Source organism: Asparagus officinalis, chromosome 4, assembly GCF_001876935.1.
Source record: "Asparagus officinalis chromosome 4, Aspof.V1, whole genome shotgun sequence".
NCBI classification, from domain to species: domain Eukaryota; kingdom Viridiplantae; phylum Streptophyta; class Magnoliopsida; order Asparagales; family Asparagaceae; genus Asparagus; species Asparagus officinalis.
The window spans coordinates 7,623,872-7,631,693 of record NC_033797.1 but is presented as its reverse complement, the minus strand read 5'-3'; the positions used below and the strand labels follow the sequence as shown (position 1 = coordinate 7,631,693).

The 7,822-nt window shown below is 33.4% G+C and overlaps 1 long non-coding RNA gene across 1 annotated transcript; it reads left to right on the top strand.

The window, feature by feature from the left end:
- Positions 6,170-7,459, top strand: LOC109839717. The gene is made up of 5 exons (XR_002246712.1): positions 6,170-6,210; positions 6,298-6,415; positions 7,019-7,075; positions 7,167-7,236; positions 7,439-7,459. It is a non-coding gene; the product is annotated as an uncharacterized LOC109839717 (long non-coding RNA).

The following is a 7,822-nucleotide window of genomic DNA, read 5'->3' as shown; positions in this document are numbered from 1 at the left end:
CCTCGTTTTCCACTGTCACCTCAATGTCCTTCAAGTCTGATAAGATCCTATCAAACTTGTTAATATATTCCCGGATTGACGAGCCCTCCTCCATCTTGCAAGTATACAATTTGGATTTTAAATAGATCCGGTTCGTTAGACTCTTCGTCATGAAGGTGCTTTCTAACTTCAACCACACACCCGCAGCCGTTTCCTCCCCGTCTACCAAGAAAGCTACATCCCTCTCAAGGCATAGGATAATCGACGCTCGTGCTTCCAGATCCAGCTCCTCCCAATCCTCATCAGACATATTTTTATGCTTCTCTCTTCCTGCCAAAGCCTTGTGCAACTTTTGCGAAATCAGCGAATTTTTCATATGCATCCTCCAATAGGAAAAATCATTTTTCCCATTGAATTTTTCAATCTCGTATTTACCAACTTTACTTGTTTTACTTGTAGAAGTCATTATCCGCTTGAATTATCCGCTTCTCTCAAATTTTTTTAACAATTACTTGTGTTTTACCACACAATATTCAACCACCACCTCAGATCAGAAATTTTACCACCTCCGGTCTGAATTAAGGGGTTCTGATACCAATTGTTGGGCGCAGAGATACGCCCACCGCCGCGGAAGCGATATGTCCTGAGAGAGAGCCTTGGCTTTTGTTTTCACAAAAGTACAAGTCAAACTCGATATCTGTGTTTCGCGAAGGAAACCCAGACTCAGTAGCGAAATATCTCAGCGAAGTGAGATATCCACTCTTCCTCTCATCAGTGCAAGGACTGAACTATTGAGGGCACCTGCAAGTAAAACAAATAGTTATGACAATACAAACACGGGATTTTTACGTGGTTCGACAAACTTGCCTACGTCCACGGGAGGAGGGTTTCACTATGAGGAGAATACCAAACTCTTACAAGTTCTCTCTCAACTCACTCTTTCTTTTCTCTCAAAAGAACTCCACACAAGAATTACCACTTAGTATTTTTTCCCCACACACTATAACTCCTCCACCCCTTCACTATTTATAGGAAAACCAAAGGGGAGGAGCTGAAGAATTTGGCGGACACTATAACTCCTCCACCCCTTCACTATTTATAGGAAAACCAAAGGGGAGGAGCTGAAGAATTTGGCGGGAGCAAACGGCGGGAAAATAACACGCGCGCGGGAGAAAAAAATCGCGCGGGGCTAAGTTTCGTGCGCGCGCACGAAAGGGCAAGGGAGCTTCACGTGGGCAGGCCCACGTGGGTGGGCCCCCTTGCCCCCCGCTCACAATTCTAATACTAACCATGCAACTCTATTAAATATCAAAATCATATTTATTCAATTGTGGAGCCGGGTGAGGCTTGCCCTGGGCAACCGCCCAGGATAAGAAATTGTGCTTTTACAAGGTAAGAGTGGTCTTGTAGGCAGGTCCCAAGGTGGTGACGGTGATGGTCATGGACAGAGTAGCGGTCGAGAACGAGACTTAGGGCTAAGAAAGGAGAGAGTGAGAGAGTCTAGGGAAGGAGAAAGGGAACTTATAACTTGAGACCATCTTTATTTTTTGCTCAGGGAAAAAATAATCCTGGCTACGCCACTGTATTTATCATGTCCCTTTTCAGTGCAAATCCTTGTAGAGAGAAGCCACTGACCCACTTCCCTAGTGAGTATTGAGCAACTCCTCAAACGTTAAAACAACATTATCAGTTGCGCTGTACCTTTCCAACTTTCAATTTTATTCATTATTTTTTTTCCCGTGGTGCTCCTGAGAGAAGCCACTGACCCACGCTTCAATTTCCCATGGCTTTTTCCAAAAGGAACAAAATTGAGTTCGCAATGAACTGCTAAACTCTAATTATGGAGTTTTAATAGCGTGTGTTAAGTGATATCACTTTGTCATCCAATCAAAACCTTTTCTTCGCCTTTTCTAGCTAGATGCTAAAGAGGCTAAAAGTGATTGGGAGTGTGAAATCATCAAACCTCTTGTAGGCTCTCCCCAGAGAACGAAAACAAAACTCATTGCACTCATTTTGAAAGGGACTTACTTAGCAATCCACCTTTTCCAAATAATTGAAGTGCCCCTTGTAGTCTTCTCACCAAATTATCAAATTTATTTATTTGATTTTCGGATGGTACGTCCCTTTCTTTTGTGAAATGTGAGTCCATGACATATTCCCATACATGATGCTTTGCAAAGTTTGTAAATTAAGAGCATCTCCAACAGCTTCCTCATTTTATTGGTATTCTCATTTTTGAAGAATTTTGAGCTTTTTTTTTGTTCAACATATTCCCCATCTCATTTCCTAAAATAGGTATGAAAGAGAAAAAATAGGGAGTCTTCCCCAAATCTGCAGTATTCTGCAGAAAGCTTTGTCATAAATGCAGCACATTCTTCAAAACGGGATGGATGAGAAAAAAAACACAAAACAAAATCCGTAATTACAAAAAAAGCAATGGAGGCAGTTCCAATGCATAAGAGCATCCCAAAACAAAGATGTAGAATATTTTTATTATCGTAATAAATGCAGGATTCTTCGAAATAGGGAAGCTGTCGGAGTTGTAGCAAAAATAATTTAAAAAATATGACTTTTGTTTCCCTATTTTGAAGAAATTTTTGAAGAACCTATTGGAGATGCTCCAAGAAGGAGGAAGACTGCAAGCACACCGCCCATATCTCCTTTGGATTCTTGATGGGATGGGGATTTGGCTATGGTGATCCTATGTGGCTATGCGAGACATACGTAACTAAGGCTACTCGCAATAAATTGTGGAGGCCAAATAATTGTTAGGAATTGAGCCCTTTTAGATAGAGGATAATGAACCTAAAATATTATGTTTTACACTTTTTTGCTATTGAATCAAGCTTTAATAGTTACCGGTATTCTGGATGAACACAATGCGTTTATGGCAAAGATCATGGAGGAACATCGTTCTCGAACTGTAGGGGAAAGAATGATGTATTAAAAAGAAGAAAATTTCAAATATGAGGATATTTCCTTTGATCTTTTCCAAGTTGGAGGGCTTGTCTAGATTTTTCTTTTTCCCCCTTTCCAAATCCGAGAGAATTTATATGTATACACTAGTTTTATGCACATGGTAAAATACCATGATTAAGTATTTGTAATTTATTTCCTCGTTAAATTTTATTTCTCAGTTTTACTTTAATAGTTTTTGCTCACCTATGTCTCTAAGCTTTAGCATTGTAATTATTTATTTTCTTTGGGTTTGTTTGAATGGACTACATTAAATTTAAAATTTCATGTTGATAATACAATTGACAAGAAACAAATCTAATCCAAAGCTAATTTTTTTTTTTATTTGGACCAACATGAAGCCAAGTTTGACTTGAGAAAGTATAGTATTGCGAACGTGAAAAATACTTAAAAATTATGCTATAAAAGCAAGACGAATAATTAAAGCCAATAAACCAAGATGATTGGTTAAAAATGAGCTAGAATAAAACTGAAGAGAATATGAAGTTATTCCTAATCATTGATACACTTCATAAAAAATTATAAACTAAAAATTAATGCTAACTCTAATACATTTTTATATGATAAAAGTATCCACATAAGCATATAAAGTACTAAAAATAGTTTAACAAAATCCCTTCTAAATATTCGTAATTTTACCCAAAAAATAAAATAAACTATTCTATACAATATTCAATATATATATATAATTAAGTCAAGATAAATCATTCTCTACCTTTATCTTTTTCTTGTATAATTCTAGAGTAATGTCTTCATTATCTATATCGATTGTGACATCATGCTGGAGATGGATTTTTTTTGTACTGTTATATTTTCATGGGCCCGTTCATCTTTTGTTTTCTTGTCTTACTTTAAAAAAAAAGTTGCATTTATTTTAGATTTTCAACACAAACTTCTAGAATATAAATTTTGATTATTTTTCTGTTTTAATGTGGATAACGATTAATTTCATATATACAATTTTTTGCGTTTTTAATTTATTACTTAAATAATGTTAGGAGTTATATTTTTTTCTCTTTAATGAATTCTTTTGTTGTGCATCCATTAAGAATTTCTGTTTTGTTAAATAATGTTACATGGATATTATTGACTCAATTTATAATGACATGGATATCTCTTCTACAAAATTGAGACATATATAAGGTGAATTTTATGTTTAGTAACCTTTTATTAAGAATTTTAGTAATGAAGTATGTTACCTTCATATTTAAAGATCTTGAAATCTGAACATCAAACAATTACTCTTTTCTTTGCCAAGTTTAGCAATTTCAGTCTTTTTGTGATTTAAAAATTTTAAGGTTGTGTTTTGCAATTTTTAAAATTTTGATAATATTTGAAAAAAATATTTTTTAGGTTTTAAGTTCGTAATTTATATGTTTCATGTGTTTGTGGTAAGTTTTTACATTTTAGTATATTTCTTGTAACTCTAAAAATTTGAGGGTGTGTTTTGTAGTTACTAAAAGTTTGGGTTATTTTTTATAAAATTGAAAATTTTAGCGGTCTATTAATAATTTTTAGATTTAATGTGTACTGGTTATAAGTTTTAAAAATTTAGTGTTTTTTATGATTTTTGACTTTTGAGGGAATTTTTACAATTTTTATATCCTTGAGGGTTTTTTACAGATTTTAAAATTGTAAGTGTCTGTTAATCTCTTAAATTCATCTATATTATTTGTAAGTTTTGAAATTTTAAAATTTTAGGATGTTTTTTTTATAATTTAAACTTTTAAAGTTATTTCTACAAATTTTAAATGTTGAGGGTGTTAATTGTAAATTTAAAATTCTTCGGGGCTGTTGTTAATTTCAAGATTCTATGTTTGCTGTTTTAATATTTAAAAAATCATAATATTTTATGTAATTTTAAACTTTTGAGGTTACTTTGTGCAATTTTAAAACTTTTTTCGGTTTTTAAAAATATTTCATGTATTAGAATTTGTCAACTATGTACGATATCTTAATCTTATTTTTTTGACTGTTTAGCTATAGGTAATTCGCATTGAATTAGTATAGAATATAATTAGTATTAATATAGATTAAGATTTAAATAAAATATTCTAATAGTGTTTCATGTATATTATTAATCTTATTTTTAAGTCGTTGAGATATAATTAGATTTAGGATAAATTAAAATCTAAATAAAATATTTAAAATAGTGAAGGATAAAATTAATCATGAAAATATTTTTTCGAACTCGTACTTTTAAAGAGAGTATAAATATATATATATATATATATATATATATATATATATACATAGATGTGAAGAAGTTCTTTATTAATGGACTGTAGATTGGTAAGTGAGTTCATTTCAGAATTTTGTATTATTAAAAAGTAACAGAGAGGTTACTGTTTTTAATCACGACCATCTATATATTATTGATCGAGCACTATTTTGCCTCCTCTCCGCTATGCTTAGCACTAGTTAATTACGATCCCTTTTAGTGTACTGCTCCCATTTAAAATTTTCACTTAAAGCAGAATCATAAGCATTGACTAGCAAAACAACAAATAATTATCATTAAAGATAATGATCGATCTTTCTACTACTTAGTTCAATATAAAGGATCCAAATCATCTATCTACCCTTTAAAAGAGGGAGTACTAGAAAAACTTTCACTACCCCAAATTGCCCTTCAACTTTTGTAAATATAACAAAGTTAATTTGGATCTAATTAATGGGCAAATTTATGAGGTGTTTTCCATTATTATTATGAATTTATAAAATGAGTTATAAAATCAAAAGCCTTCACACCCAATAAATTCCAACTAATTGTCACAAGTTATGAGTTTTTTTACTTAAGAATTAATGGAAAATTTGTTGCGAAATGAAGAGGCTAAATATAGCATGGAACAGTGAGAACATTTCGGATTCTAGGACTCTGAAAAGGTTTCCGAAAGTAGCCTGGCAACATGCCCGCTTGTTGTGGAAAAACTCGGTTCGTCTTCTTCTACAACGAAGGATATGTTTCATGCATTGAGATTGAACAACATTCTTAAATGTTAGATTGATGTCAAAACCAGTAAGGTATCTTTATTAGCTAAGAAAAGAAATTGTTCTTCCCCCAAATTTTTTTTGCTGATATTGAATTACCCATATATCTTCTTTTTGTTGAAGAGAATTGTGGGGAAATTGCATAGGAATGCTAGACTCAACTAATTGTGCCTCCTATTTTGTTTGAAGAGAGCTGCTCGAGCAAGTCAATCCCCCTCCACCTCCCTCCCTCTTCCTTCTCTCTCCTCTCCCCTATCGCTTAAGGTAAAATTTCACCAAACCCCCTATGTCTTTTCTCTAATTTTTTGTTAGTCCATTCTGAGACTCTCCTTTGATTTCACCAAACAAAAGGTTCTGAAAGCACCGTCTACGACGTGAGGCTCGATGGCCGGAGAGTCACCATTAAAAAACCTGTCTTTTCCTCTTCAGACGACCTCGACAAGTTCCACATAGAACTTCAACTGTGGTGGTAAGAAAGTTTACACTCCTTTAGGTGGTTTTCGCTTAAAGTTGAGATTTTGAACTTCAACTGTGGTGGTAAGAAAGTTTACACTCCTTTAGGTGGTTTTCGCTTAAAGTTGAGATTTTGAGAGTGCCCATGTTGACCAATATGGATAATTTTGATGTTGGTTTTTTTTAGCGTGAAGTGAAGTGGATCATCCTTGATTGGCTAAGTTGGTTATTGCTCATGCGAGGCCTCCAAATTATTTGTTTTTCTTTGAGTTTTATGAGTGGGGGAATTTGGCAGAGAGATTGCATGTTGAGGAGTGGAGCCCTGAGATTGATGAAGAACTCGTGATTACTTATGATCTCGGTATATTCTTTTGTATAATGTGTTGTATATGACTATTTACCGAAAATATCCTGTGAGATCAAATTAGACATTGCATTGTTTGTTTTGTACTAAATTGTTTGTTATTATTTCAGCTGATACACAAGTTTATTATCCTCGAGTTCTATTTCTATTTATATAGTTACATCCTTAATTACCTTCTCTTTGATCTTCAATGTGTTCTGTTATTATTTGAAACTTTATAAACATAAAAAACATATTTTCATTTTTCTGATGCAGAATCAAGGTTTTGATGTGTCACTGTCAGATGCCAGTAGTGTTTTTGATTCCATAAAGGTGATAAGCTTTCAACTCCTATGTATTCTTTTTCTTTTTTGCTACTTTTCCATTTAGTGAAGAGGTATAACTTAAACCATTATTTCATCAGTCGCTTAGTCAAAGTGATGGAAGATGGCGATATGATTCTAGCAGTGCTGAATCCAGCACTTATGTTGCTGGTACTGAAATCTTTTACCTTTCTTGGTATCTATGTTGAAAATAACTTAACACTAGATGCTACATTTACCAGTTTATGTCTTTTGTAATTATTGCTTCATTTTAATTGACTGGAAATCGTCTCATGTTAATGTTGTAACTGCTAAGTACAACTATTGTTGTGCCTGATCAAACTGATCACTTTTCATGTTTGTACGGTTGCAGGGACAACACTTGAAACACTTGTAGGAGTGGTTTCCCTGGTAGATCCAGAGGTGGATCAATCAAGGGTAAGACTTACATTACCAATGTTTGTTTTTTAAATTGTATGATTGTGTTATGATTAGCTTTGAGTAACTATTTGATATCAGAATGATCGTTCATAATTTTTACTCCTATTTAAAAATTAAGGAGAATATCTCTTACTTTTGCTTATAATTACACTTCGTAGATTAGATGCATTGCTATCCCACTGAACTTTATTTTGCTTAAATGTAAGACTCATTGGCTTTAGGTTAGTATGGCAATGTGATTCTATGTTAATCTTTCATGGCCATTTGAAAGTGAAAATTCTTTATTTTACTCAAGCTCTAAGGCTTCTTGCAAAGT